Raw genomic sequence first — 15,264 nt, 5'->3', positions numbered from 1 at the left:
CTAACTTCGCCAAGAAGAAGCGGACTTGAAATTGAGCCTGTTAGTAATTTAACTATAAAAATTGTACCAAGCATTTGGCTGCGGCTGGAAAGTGTAGGAAGATTAATAAGTTTTAATCGGCTCATATAAGGTGGAAGGTTATATTGAGAATCCCAACGGAAATTTCTTAAAGCAAAAAGCAGGAATTGTTTTTGAATTGATTATATCTTGTCTGAGTAAATTGATACCTTGGATTCCAAACCACCGAACCGTATTCCAGAATTTGCCTAACTAGTGTTGTAAACAGGGTTTTAGTGATATAGGGGTCACAAAATTCCATCGTTTCACAAATGCAAGTAATATGAAGATTAAAATTAAGCTTAGGATCCATTGTGATACCAAGGTCCACATAATTATATACCTGTTCCAGTTTATGGTTACCCATTGTATAAGAAGCGGGATGAACAGCTCTTCGCGAGAAGCACATTACTTTACATTTCTTAAGATTTAGAGTCATACGATTTACTTGACACCAGTAAGCCATGCTGTTTAAGTCTGATTGTAGCAAAGACCTTTCATTAATTGAAACGTACGATTTATAAAGCTTTACATCATCTGCATACATTAAAATTTTGGAAAGTTTTATGTCTGTAGAAATATCGTTTATAAAAAGCAAGAACAGAACCGGGCCTAGGTGGCTACTTTGAGGGACTCCTGAAGTAACATCAATGACGTCAGGGATAGTATTTTTAAACATTACCCTTTGTGATCTATCATAGAGGTATGAAGAGATCCAACGTAGAAAATTAGGTGGAAGACCAAGAAGATCAAGTTTATAGATGAGCAACGAGTGGCACACTTTGTCAAATGCTTTACTGAAGTCAGTATATATAACATCAACAGTTTTGCTTTCACTAAATGCTTTTGAGATATAGGATGTTAATTCGAGTAAATTTGTAGAAGTTGATTTGCCCTTGCAAAATCCATGTTGACTATATGAAATGCTAGAAGAGATAGAATGCGTCAACTGATTTGTTATAATTGCTTCAAATAATTTAGGAATTGCAGAAAGCTTAGCTATTCCCCGGTAGTTCTCCACTGAAGATCTGCTACCGCTTTTATGTAACGGGGTTATGAACGATTCCTTCCATATAGTTGGAAAAACGCCCTCTTTAAGAGATAAATTAAATAACGCTGTTAACGGCTCATAGAGATAATCAGAACAATTTATAAGAATACAAGTAGGGATCTGGTCAGGACCATAACTGAAGGACTGCTTTAAGGATTTCAGATAAACTACTACATCATCGGGAGATATTACTGGGATATTTATTGAGTTCATTGGACGTAGTTTAAAAGGAAAGTCAATGTTAGCATGTGAGTTGATGGAATAATTGGATTTAAAAAACTGAGCGAACATGTTAGAAATTGTTTGATTATCGCTAGAGACGGTATTTTGATACTTCATGGCGGAAGGAAACCCACGTACATTTCGCTTGGAGTTTACGAAGTCATAAAATGATTTGGGGTTATATATTATACGCCGTTTGATTTTACACAAGTAAGCTTTATAACACTTTTTGTTTAATTCAAAAAACTTATGACGCAAAAGTGAGTATTTTACATACATACATACATTTCGTAATGAATTTAACATGTGGATGTCATTTCAACGTACCGAGCGGTACGACTTTGCATTACCTTGTTCTAGCAATTTATCTGGTGAGAAGAGGTTAGTCAATTCCCTAGTGAAACTGAGTTAGGGATATGGTTAACTAAATAGGATTGCAGCTGGACCACGTCGAGTAGACTAGCAATTTTTCTGGTGAAAAGAGGTTTGTTATTTAGCTAGAGCAACTGAGTTAGCGATATCGTTAAAAAGATGGGATTGCAGCTGGACCACTCCGAGTGGACTAGCGATTTGTCTGGTGAAAAGGGGTTTGTTATTACGCCAGTGCAACCTAATTAGATTTTGTAAAATGCAGGTTTCAAGTTGCCAAAAAATCGCGATGATGTTTGACGATTTTTGTGGCTTACAGTTTTTCCCATAGAAAGTATGTTCGACAGTTTTTTTTTTATAAGGAAGACACTTGTCCGCAAAAAAAAACTTAAAAAAATCAACTTGCCCATTTTATACTAAAATTTAATGGGCTACAAATCTACAAAGAAATCTTTCTAGAAAATCTATGTAATTAAAAAGTTACGCATTCATATGCAAATTTGTTTAATTTACTTGAGTTTTACTCAAAATTTAGAGGTATTGTTTTATTTTTTTTTGTTGTAGTATAAACTATATTTTTATACAAAAATTTGGAAAAGAAATTAGAATAAAAAACTTGGCATACATTGCGAAAAATTCTCTGTTCCAATAATTTTGTGCGGACCGTACATTACTACATACCAATTAAAGCCCTAATAAATAAAATTATAGTTTAAAAAACTAAAACCTCGCTATTATGATTTCCATTCGTACTGTCATCAGGTATGAAACTTTAGAATAGAAATCGCTGCATCTTTTAGGCGCATCAATATTACATAGTTACATCCCGAGCTAATAAAAGGGAGGTAAAAAAAAAGCGTTTCAGGCTTTTGAGGGGTGCTTTGCCTAGCACCCCGTCAATGTTGTATAACATTGTGACCTCGTCGGCGATGATATTTTTTAAGTTTTTGCATACACCACCAGGAAGCAAGAGCCAACGCATAGTTTTGACCTGAAATAAGTGAAGAGTTTGATATTAAATACTAACTTTTTGATTATAAAATAACTTTAACTTAAGATTATCCTTCTCTATATCCTTATCAATTTGTTCCACTACGTTGATTGAATTAAGGGGAAACATTTCTGATAGGTTCTCTTCATAGGTACGTGTAGTTTGCAACTGCTGCATCAAAACCTTGAGCTCTGCGACTTCCCCCAGCAAAACTTCCTGTTGGTCTAGAATTTATTAAATTAAATTAGAGTCAATAAGTATTTTAAAAAGAGAGATATGTATATACATACGTATTATGTCAGATAACTGCTGCTTTAACCATATGCCATATCAAATATGGCGTAACGGTCAATTTAAGCCCTATCAAGAGTTTTTTATTCAAACCAAAAATGGGCACATAGGGAGTCAAATCTGACGAAGAGTGCCCCGTATGTAATGTATTTTCATAACTTCTAATAAAAATGTAGCATTGGAATTATAACAAGTTTATTATCAAATCGAATCACGACAGCTTTACACTCTAAATCTGTTAAGGAAAATGTCACTTCATCCTCGTAGTCTTCTAAATCTATTAAATAAATACCGAAATTAATGGAATTAAATGGTTCCTAGTAAAAGCCTTGTAGTTTTGGGAATTGTCTACCTATTATTGAACGTGCAGTTACTTCACGAATCAATACTGGCAGGTTATCCCTGCTGAAGTCTAGAAAAAAGAAGTCTGATGAGGAGATGTGGTGATCTCCGAAATAGCTGCTATAACATCTAACTTCATTATGATTATTAATCATTATTAGAAGGTCTGATTTAGGGCCGTCTGTTCAATGACCGGTTAACATCAATGGGAGGTAGAAGCTCCCGTTAAATACAGCCACTGCTTTATCGATCACATGTTGTATGCATGATGTCAAAATCGTCGATAACGATGTTTAACTGGGAGGTCGTAATAACCGGTCATTGAACAACCGGCCCTCATTGTTTCGTTTATCGAGTAAAGTAAAATGTGCTTATACTTACTAAACATTTCTCTAGTAAAACGCTTTCATTAAATTTTAAATTATTTATTGATATAATGAAAAAAGTAAAGCATATTGATTGTTGGTTTTTTGCTGCACTGTTTTGCAGTTTTATATTACCTACCTCGCTTACAAAAAAATAAGGCGCTTTCTTAACTATGTTACCGAGTTCCATCTTGTCACGGCATCATTATCGGGCGGTAGAAACCTTATCATAAATTGTCAACAAACAGTTTTTAAAAAACGCGACTTTGAGAATAAGAAATGTTTATCATATTTTATTAAGCGACAATATATACTTAAGGAAATTACATGCATATGTATGTATGATTCATAGACGGAAAGTATAAACAAGTATATTTTATATTTGTTCTATGGGTTTATTTGTAAAAAAGTGATTAGAATGTCCTAAAATAAGTGGAACGAAATATTTTCTAAAATTTGATCCTTTCAACTGTGTTACGTGTACTTACATACATCAGTAAGTTTCATATTATTAGACTATGTAAGTGCTTGTACATACTATCATTTGTAATCATAATAATTATTTGTGAAACTCTGTAGTATTTTATTAACTCATTTGTCTCATTTGACTGAGTATTAAAAAATTAGTTTTAGAGATCAAGTCCTTTTAAAAGACCATAAGAATTATTTTACAAGTACGGTTTGTGTAATACAAGTATGATTATACATACATATATTTAAATACTCAGGTATGATGTATGTATATATGTGTATATGTTTGTTAACTCAATAAACACTTTAAGTTATTATTTAGTTAAAAAATGTCTGGTTTATGCTTTATTTTTCAAATACCCGGTATTGAAGAAAACAGGAAAGAACAAGCATACATATTTGTACACTTTACTATACATATACTTGTTTATGATGTATACTATACTTTTTTTATACATAACTAATTGTTTATACACACAAATGGTTAAAATGCACAAATATGTACATATGTATGTATGTATGTACCAGCATGTATTCGAATATTAGTTCTGTGGCTTTGTGGAATTTTTTGAGATTTATGATACCCTATCTATTTTACAATAAACTGACAAATATTAGTAAAATTTTAGTTTTATAAAAACTGCGTTCTGCACGAATTAGTTTAGGCACTTAAGTTTTTATAGAAAAACATATTCATTCATTGATAAACATTTGCAATTGGATATTGATTGCGATCTTAATAAGCGTTTAGTATTTGTTTCCAAACTTCTTCTCATTCAAATAATGTTATCAATATTCGTAAAATTACTTAACTCTCCGGATTTATAGTGATACATTCTATAATCTTTTATTTTATACTAGTTTATATTAACAAAAGTGTTTGTCTAGGTTACTTGGCTATGAGTTATTTTTTTTTACAAAATACATACATTCATTTTCCTTCGGTACACTCTAAAAAATAACTTTTATTGCCGCACAGATTGTGGTGAAACATTTATAAATATCTACCTTACCAATACAATTTACATAGTTTGCTGTTTCAATAAGCACTAAATGTAGGTTCATATGTATGTATACATTTATGTAGGTACCGATGGACCATTAATAAACTTTTTAGTCAAAAATTGTTTCACACTTAAAACTATTGACGAGCTTATCTTCCCTCTTATAAAGCCAAAATTTTCTTAATGTTATCAAATGCTAAATTAAGTAGAAAAAAAGAAAAAAGAAAACTTTTTAAGATGATTGATTTTAACTTTGAAATTAAACTAATCAAGAGTCCAGCTTAATTGCTATTAAATATAAAAGTTTTAAACAGGTGGCTTACGATGAAATATCTTTAGGATACACAACGGCTTAGTTTATTAACAGCGAAATCAGTCTATGCTATTAAGCATAATTTGCGTGTTGCTCGGCACACGAATTGATCCCGAGTTCAGTAAAAGAAGTTTTGTAAAAAGTAAAAAAAAATAAACGTTTTTTTAAATAAACTTAATTTATGCTCAACCATGGGCGTAGCCAGAACGAAATTCAGGGGAGGGGTCCTCCTATACAAAAAAAAAAAAATTAAACCAATAACTTACTTACTAAAAAATTGTTCTTTATAGTTTAAAATTATTGTAACCACGGGGGGCATCGAAAGCCTAACCCCGTCAGTGTGAGACTTTAACCCAAACTAAACTTCCTACCGTCATGTACCGTTCCCCTCCCGGTACCACCGTCAATGATTTCGTCGGGATGATAACACTGTGTGACTGCTAAAGTTATAGATCTATTGAAGCATTCTTAGAATTTTGAATGCCCCTCAAATCTGGACTTAAATTCTAAAAACCCGCTTTTCATAGGTTGAGCGTTATAACTGTTCGTAACTTAATTTCTGTTTATCCGGTGAAAAATATTTACAGTGCGTACACGGTAACCGCAACCCTCAATACGTGCAATTCCTTGATTAATGCAAGTCTCTAAAGCAAAACATTGTAACCTTTGTAAAAGCAACTTCAAAACAATTGAACCTCAACACCATCTTTGGTTGTGCATGCCACACACACAAAATTTGAATTTTTTGCCTTTCTTTGACTTACAAGCATTCTGGAAAAACTAAAAAAGTGGTGTTTCCGTTAAAGTGATGTGTGCTGAGTTTAAAATAAACCAATCACCTGTTATCAGAATTAGTCAAAATGAAAGCAAAAGTAAAGATAAATAAGTAAAGAAGTATAAGTTCGGGCGAAGCCGAATTGTATATACCCGGCCCAGGTATCAACTATCGTCGTTTCAACTCTCCTTAAGCTACCTAAAAGTCTATAACAGTCTTATTTATTGTTGTAAGTAGTAACTTGGAGTAAATGAACGTCCTTAGTTATTGATATATCGGAGTTTTCGTATATCCAAAAATTACCGTTATACGGGAAGCCGGTGCAATTTTATTCCGATTTGAATAATTTTTAACAAATTGCTTTTCGTACCAAGGTTATTAAATGCACCGAGCTTGGTAGAAATTGATAAATCGGTTACCGAGATAGACATTTTTGTTCATAAGTGGGCAGTGCCACGCCCAAAATCCAAAAATTAATAATAATCTAATTTTATGCTCGGTGGTCATTGCAATAATCGATTTTGAGTCAATTAGCTTCAGTAAAATACCGTTATATGGGAGGTAGATATTGCCCGATTTCAAAGATTTTCAACAGATTTCTTAGCTGGACTCTAAGCAAGGGTTGTACCGAGTTTGGTAAAGATTGGTGAAGCGGCTACTACGATACAGTATTTCACCATTAGTGGGCGGGGTCCCGCCCCTTTTCCAAAAATTTCAAAATAATATTATTTTGCTCCAAAGTTCTACTTCAAATACTGATTTTGAACAATTTGGATCCACTATTTACTGAAATATCATAGTTTTTGCATTTTTCGAAAATACTGTTATATGAGAAGGGGCGTGGTTACAGTCCGATTTCGACCATTTTCAATAGCAACCTACCTTGGATAAAAGGCAACCTATATACCAAATTTCGTTGAGATATTTAAATTTTTGCTCGAGTTATCGTGTACACGGACAGACGGACGGACGGACAGACAGACATGGCTTAATCGATTTCTCTTTTTATTCTGATCATTTATGTATACATTTGTCTATATCTATCTCGATTCCTTTAGGCTGTTACAAACAACGAGTTATGCCAACAAAGTTGGCGCTAGGGTATAAAAAATATAGAAGCCGGACTTGAGAAATGGCAAAATTTATCAATATATTTAACAGTGTGAGTACCCAAGAAGGATTTACACAAATGGTTTTGTTTTAAGACAAAGTACAATGTTCTTATTTGTCCAATTTGTGAATGCTAAAGTCCGCAAGTTACATAAAAATAACCAACTGAATCTTTTGCCAGAGAAGACATACATTGCTGATGGGTCTAGACCAGGGTTGTTGCGAATATTATTCCGAAATAAAAGTCTTTTCCGGATAATAGACAAACCGCTTATCCAAATTAAACAAGTTTGGTATCAAATGAAGGAGGACCTAAATAGCTTTGAAACTGAAATGTCTAAACGAGGAAAGCCTCATATTGAAAAATATTTCAACAAAAAATGTTAATTAATTACCATAGAAGAAACTTTGTGTCAGGTATATGCATTACTTTAGTATTAAATTATAAAAAAACAAGTAAGAGCAGCGCTGTCGGCTATGCCGAAGGCTTCATACCTTTCATGAACGTCTGAAAATTTTAATTTAACAGATCGCAAAAACTGGTAACTGAACAATCAGTGGTACAAGAGATAAAGCTTATACAGCATAGATTTTGACGATTTTCTCAGTAGACTTTGTATTATTATTTATAAAATATCTTACGAAATTTATCGGTTTTATCTGTCCAAATAAAGGAGTTTTACAGTAAAACCCCATATCTGAACAATCAGTTGTATGGCGAGCAATAAATAGGTTATAGTGACCCGAACTTTGTTAATTTTACTGTAAACTTTCTGTTGATAAGGAGTGAAAATAATGCGAAATTTCATGTGTCTAGCTGCATTTATGGAGAAGTTATAACAAAGAATCTCATATCTGAACAATCAGTTGTATGGAGACAATAGGTTATACCGATCCGATCTTCGCCATTTTCACTGTAAGTATTTTTTTGATAATGGGTGGAAATATTGCGAAATTTCATGTTCCCAGCTGCATAGATGGAGGAGTTATAACAAAAAATCGCCATCAGTTCTATGGGAGCTATATTTATGTAATTTTTATGAAATTATTAGTTATTTTCACTTTAAGTATTATGTTGTTAAAGGATGCAAGTATGGCAAAATTTAATTTTCCTAGCTGCATAAATGGAGGAGTTATAACGAAAATTCTCATAACTGAGCAATCAGTTGTATCGGAGATATATATTATAGTGACCCGATCTTTGTTATTTTCACTGTAAGCATTTTGTTAATAATGAGTGAAAACGGTGGGCATTTTCATGTTCCTAGCTGCTTAAATGAAGAAGTTATGGCAAAAAATCTCATATCTAAACAATCAGTTGCATTGGGGCTATAAGTTATAACTACCCGATCTTCGCAATTTTTACTGAAAGTATTCTTTCGATGATGAGTGATAAGCGTGCAAAATGGAGGAGTTGTAACGAAAAATCTTATATCTGAACAATGAGTTGTATGGGAGTTATAGGTTCTCGTGACCTGATCTTTTTAACTTTCATAATTTTCTGTTGATAATGAGTGGAAGTATTGCTAAATTTAATGTTTCTAGCTGCATAAACGGAGGAGTTATAAAAAAAAATCTCATATCTGAACAATCAGTTGTATGGAGGCTATAGGTTATAGCGACCCAATCTTCGCCATTTTCACTGTAAGTATTCTTTCCATAGTGAGTAACAACAGTGTAATTCATGTTCCTAGCTACGTAAGGGGAGTTATAACGAAAAATTTTATATCTGAACAATCAGTTGTATGGGAGCTATAGGTTATAGTCACCCAATCTTTGTAACTTTCACTGTAAATATTCTGCTGATAATGGGTGGAAGTATTGAAAAATTTCATGTTCCTAGCTGCATAAATGGAGGATTTATAACGAAAAATCGCATATCTGAACAATCAGTTGTATGGGAGCTATATGTTATAGTGGTCCAATTCCTCCGGTTCCGACAAATGATTAATACATTATAAAAATACACCCACCTGCCAAATTGGATCCGGATATCTCAAAAACTGAGAGACTAGATTGCATACAAACAGACGGACAGACAGACAGACAGACAGACGGACATGGCTAAATCGACTCAGCTCGCCCTTCTGATCATTTAAGTATACATTTTAATGGGTCTATCTCTTCTTATTCTGGTACTTACAAACATCGGATCAAAGTTATAATACCATTTCATGCTCATGAAGGGTATAAAAATATAAATAGAGGTATTTCGTTATTTCTGTTTAAGAGCTAATTCAGTCCTCTTTCATATAATACCAAATTTATTTAATTTGGACAGGCCGTTTGTTTATTATCCGGAAGGACTTTTATTTTGGAATAATATTCGCAACAACCCTGGTCTAGACCATGCCTCGCTTGAGGAAATGCATCTGGGACACACAAAGTTTTTCAAGTTTTTTTTTTTGCCAAGTGAAGCCAAGTCCTTATCCACTGGGCCTTCCTCTTCCACCATTGCGACCCGCGTTGAATACTTTTAGAACAGACGAAACCCTTATTTGTAACAGACGTGGCCCTTATTTGTAACAATAATGTCGATGTCGTCGGCATACGCCATCAATTGTACGCTCTTGTAAAGTTTTGTGCCTGAGCGCTTCAGTTCTGTGACTTAATATATTCTCCAACATAAGATTAAATAAATGACACGAAAGGGAGTCACCTTTTCTAAAACCTCGTCTGGTATCAAACGGCTCGGAGAGGTCATCCTCATTTCTGACGGACCTGATATTGCTCAACATCATTTTACACAGCCTTATTAGTTTCGCGGGGGTACGAAATTGAGACATCACGAAATAAAGACATCTCTTTTCGTACTGTTGAAAGCGGCTTTGAAATCGACAAATAGAAAGCATGTGCCGATCCTATTCTCACGGGTCTTTTCCAAGTTTTGGCGTATTGCTAATACGAGATCTATTGTAGATTTGGCAGATCTGAAGCCTCACTTATAAGGCGCAATAAGTTCGTTGACGCAGGGCTTCAGTCTTTCACACAACACGCTCGATAAAATAGTTGGAACGCATGGCGGGGTGGCCTTTCTTATGGATTGGGCAGAGCGCACTTGAATTTCAGTCGTCGGGTATGCACATCATTAGCTCCTTGCCATCGTAATTGAATAGCTCGGCTGACACACCGTCATCTCTAACAGCTTTGTTACTTTTCACCAGCATAATCGCTATTCGTAGCTCGTCATAGTGAGGCACTGGAATATCGACTCCATCGTCATCGATTGGGGGCTCGGGTTCGTCTTCTCCACTTCTTTCACTGTCTTTTCTTCTGCCATTAGAAAGGGTCGAAAAGTGTTCCCTCCATAATTTGAGTACGTTCTGGACATCAGTCACTAGGTCACCATGGTTGTTCCTACAGGAGTCTTGAAACCTTCCGTAAGTCGCTCAACTCTCTGCTAAACATTTCTGGTGTTTTTTCTGTCGGCCAGCATTTCAAGCTCTTCGCACTCACGTATCTCGAGATCTCTCTTCTTATTGCTGCGAATACGTTCAGTCCCTATAACTGTTCGACATGGCTCGCGTTGCGCCCGATCGCAGCGTGGGCCTGTAGGCGGCACCTTTTTTATCTGCAGCTTCTTGACACTCCTCATCATACCAGTAATTAGCGGGAAATGTGGTTCCACTGCTCGCGTATGTTGCTTTGTTGCAGAGCGCTCTCTCACAACAGGTGTGAGAGTCGAGTGGCGAATCAATTGACCGTCTGGTTTGCTTGCAGCTTTTTGACGTTGAGCTTTCCTTGCATAGGTGGGCCCAGATTTTTTTCTGGCTGCATCAATATAGTGGTGCGAAGCGATGTTTGGCCCTCCGAGTGTATGTATGTTCATCTAAAACACTGGAAGTGTGTCTTCCGTTACCACAACATGCTTGATTTTGTTTCCCGTTTTTCGATCTGGAGACACCCATGTAGCTTGATGAACCTTTTTATGCTAGAACCAATACTACAACTACCAAGTTTCGAGCCCCGGTGAAGTCGATCAGCCTTAGCCCGTTTTCGGACGTTTCGTCGTGAAGGCTGAAGTTTCCGACAGTGGCGCCAAAGATCCCTTCGTTGCCCACCTTGGAACTGAAATCGCCAAGCACGATTTTTATACTTGTCGGGACCAGCGCTAATATGTGTGCTCTAAACGCTCATAGAAGAGATCCTTGGATGCCTCGTCCTTCTCTTCCATCGGGGCGTTGGCACATATGAGCGAGGTTGAAGAATCTCGCTTTGATGCGGTTGTGGCTAGACGTTCGTCCACTAGAGTGAACGCCGGTACTCGGCGACGGAGTCTCTCTCCCACCACAAACCCAACACCGAATTTGCGCTCCTTTACGTGGCAACTATAGTGGACGTCGCAAGGCTCCTTACCTTCCTTCGCCCCGTCCTTCACATTTCATCGATGGCGGTGGTGTCAGCCTTTATTTTCCCTGGGACATCAACCAGCCAGGCAGAGGCACCTTCCCGATAAACTGTTCGGATATTCCAGGGGGTATCATCCGAGGCATGTATTATTTTTTCATTGGGCAGGGTTTTAACTTGGCGGGACCCAGACCCAGCGCACGCGGGGTTTTGCGCCCTCCCACTTTAGCTCACTCCCAAACGAGTGTTCGGTCACTACCGGACATACTATCCGGACGTAGTGGTCTGCGATTTGAACCGTAAGCACACTAAATCACTTCTGGCCACTCCCAGGTGAATGGCAGTCAAAAGCTTTGCAGTACTGGGAAATGTGCAGGACATAGTGATCAAGGCGAATGTCTCAACTAAACCCTGATGTATTTTTTAAATTCATAGATCTATATACCTGTATAGTAAACCAAATAGCCGACAAGACGTTATTCAAAATAAAAAATGTAAAAAAATAAACCTTACAGTATACTCTGTAATATTCCTCCGCAATTTTGTAAGATAAACTAACAATATATAGCCGTTGCTTTGCAGCGAAATATCTGCTCTTAAATGATATACATATGTATAAATATGAGGGCGTATTAAACATCTTGAGTATACAGATTTTTTAAGCCGGTATATTCATTTATACTAAATATATTAATTTTTATTTGTTTTGTCACACCGTGTAATAAATAAAAAATTCATTAAGGGCTATTAACTTATCTATTTTAAAGTATAGTTAAATCATTTGTTAAACTTAACTAGAGAAAATCCTGTGTAATTTTTCTGTAGTTAAATTCAACTAATGATTTAACTATAATTTAAAATAGATATATTAGCAGCCCCTAATATGCTATTTTTATTATAGAAATTTATGTGCGCTATGTGTTTTCTGCCATCCGCTCTAATTAATTAAGACGTAAACGAATTGGTTGTTCACCAAACCGGTCTATAGCAGTGGCGGACCCAGGTAGGGGAAATTGGGGAAATTAGGGAAATTACTTGCGGAGCGCGTATATGTAACTGGAAGTGATTTCGAGAAGCTTGGGGAACAAACCTAATGAATGGATGCTTTTGAAAATTTTAATTCATGGAAAAAGTATGTCAAATTTCACTTGAGTTTGAAATTATAGCTGTGTGCTAAGCTCGAAGTATTGTGTTATTTAAGTAGGCCTATCAGTATTTCGAATTCACTGAATTTTCAAAATTTTGAAATTATGTACTTAATTTGCAATTTTTAGTTTTTTTGTTATATTTTCGAATTAGTATTATTTTACAGTTGAAAGTCACAGCAAGTTTGAATATTTTCACAGGTTCAGAAAACAACGAAAATTCCAAGTTTGAATTTTATAATATTATTAAATTTCTTGAGATTTCTCATTTTTAGGATAATTTCCAAAAACTATCGAAATTCGGGAGATTCCAGAAATTTTGGTAAAATGAGAATATTTTGAAATGTACAAAATTACTGAGATTTTAGAAATTTTGAGAATTTTATTTATCCTAAAATCCATCCTAAAATGTAAAAATGTCACAAATTGTCGAAAAATTCTTATGTTCATGTACTCGTGTGTTAAAAATAGAAAATTCTTAGAATTCTAAAAGATATTAACATTTTTGAAATATTCCAAAATTGTTCCACTTTTCTGAACTTTTCCAAAATTTTGTATTGATATAACAAAGTTTGAGAATTAAAAATTTTTTTAAAATTTTGAAAACATCAACGTCCAAAAATTTTTTGAATCTTCAAGATTTACGAAAATTTTTTAAATTTTCAAAAACGACGAAATATGAAAATGTTTTCAAGATTCGAAATTTTTAATTTCGTTTGATCAATTTTGTATATTCGACAATTTTACTTAGAAAAAATTTGTTAGAATTCTTACAATTCTCAAAATTTTTGAAAAATAAAAAATTTCTAGAAATCTAGTATTCATCATTATATTGAATTAATTGAATTATTGGGAATTACTAAAATTTCTCAAATTCACAAAGTTTTGAAAGTTTAGAAAATTTTGGAATTCCACTCAAGTTATTAAAAAGGGGAAACTTCAAGAAATTAAAAACTATCAAAACTCTAAAAATTTTAAATTGCGGTGATTTTTAAATTTATATACACGATATATGTTGAAAAATTTCGTCCCCCGCCCCCCAAGAAATGCTGCTGGGTCCGCCCCTGTCTATAGTTTTATCAATAATCTCAGATTGATTCTCTGATACAAAACTTTCGATGTACTCTTAGAAGACACAAACCTAAAGACAAAGTAATAAACAATTGAACTATAAATTTAATCATCAGTTTACCGTTCAATCTATTTTCGCTCACTGTCGACGCTTCTGAAATGGAAGTGCTTTGAAGTTAGCGAGAATAACTTGATACAGAACCGAATGATCCACACATCCACTTTTTAAATCAATTTACTAACTATTTTGTTAGCATTGAGTGTATAATTTGTTATATAGTATAAACATTGGAAAAAACTTGGAAGTTAGGGGGGGCTCGGGTCCCCCAGCCCCTACCTGCCTACGCCCATGTGCTAAGCGTCACCCCACAAGAGCCGTATTAGTTTTTGTGGAGATCAAAAACTTTGATATAGCATTGTAGAAGGTTGACTTATTTTCTTGCTATCGAAAGCAGATCTCAAGTCGACGAAATATTGGTAAGTGTAGAATTGTGTACCTAAGGATTTTTCCAGGACTTGACGCACTGAGGGTATCTGCCCAATGGTGGACTTATTATTATGTGCCCGAAGGCACACTGATAAGGGTTAATCAGTTGGTTCATGAAGGACTTGAGTCTTTCGCATCGTATCATCGGGAGACCTTATATGCACTATTAATGAGGCTTATCCTACGATAAACTGGGCAAACGGTAAGTTCACCCTTTTTTGTGAATTGGAGAGAGCACATTAAGATTTCAATGTTAGGCATGCTTTCATCAGACTTAATTTCGCTTAAGAGCTGACCGTACCAGATCGTCGCTGTCGTGTTTATAGTAAGCTCCATTATTGTGGTATTAGTGGAGAGAAGGGACATGAACGTTTCCCCAAAAATTGGGCCGGGGTCTTCTTCATCAAACACCCCACCATTGTTGTCTTTCAGAAGCGCTAAGAATTTGTTCCTACATATCTTAAGTGTAACTTTGTATGCCTTTTCCCATGATTCAATAATACAAGTTTGGATAACCTGGCAGTTGTCTCGCTCCCGCATTCTGCCTTAGCGTGTGTTGGTTCCTTTTTTTACAACGCTTTTATCAACTTGCAATGTTGTGTGTCCAGAAACTTTCAATGTTGTGGATCCAGAAACTTTCAATGTTGTGTGTCCGACACCATAAAACCTTTGCTTTGAAAAGTTCCTATAAAAAAGCATAGTGCATAGGGCGACATCTGTAGTGAATAGGGCGAGGTAGATGACATCTAGATGTCGCCCTATGTACTACGTTTGCTACAGCGGAAATAGACGACACGCCATTTCTTTAAATAAAAGTAATTGGTGCTCGTTTGTATGTACATACATATGTAAA

The 15,264-nt window shown here is 35.2% G+C and overlaps 1 protein-coding gene across 1 annotated transcript in view; it reads right to left on the bottom strand.

The window, feature by feature from the left end:
* Window positions 1-4,459: 4,459 nt before the first annotated feature.
* The window catches only part of Actbeta (inhibin subunit beta), a 287,538-nt gene continuing 276,733 nt past the window's right edge, over window positions 4,460-15,264 (bottom strand). Inside the window, exon 6 of the mRNA XM_017626070.1 lies at window positions 4,460-5,359. The gene's annotated coding sequence lies outside the window, so the exon portion shown is untranslated. The remainder of the gene's footprint in view (window positions 5,360-15,264) is intronic.

The sequence above is a fragment of the Rhagoletis zephyria genome, unplaced genomic scaffold (genome assembly GCF_001687245.7).
Source record: "Rhagoletis zephyria isolate East Lansing unplaced genomic scaffold, Rhagoletis_zephyria_1.1 Rzeph_scaffold_00063, whole genome shotgun sequence".
In the NCBI taxonomy this organism is placed as follows: domain Eukaryota; kingdom Metazoa; phylum Arthropoda; class Insecta; order Diptera; family Tephritidae; genus Rhagoletis; species Rhagoletis zephyria.
Note: the sequence above shows the minus strand (reverse complement) of the source record. Positions and strands in the feature narration are given on the sequence as shown.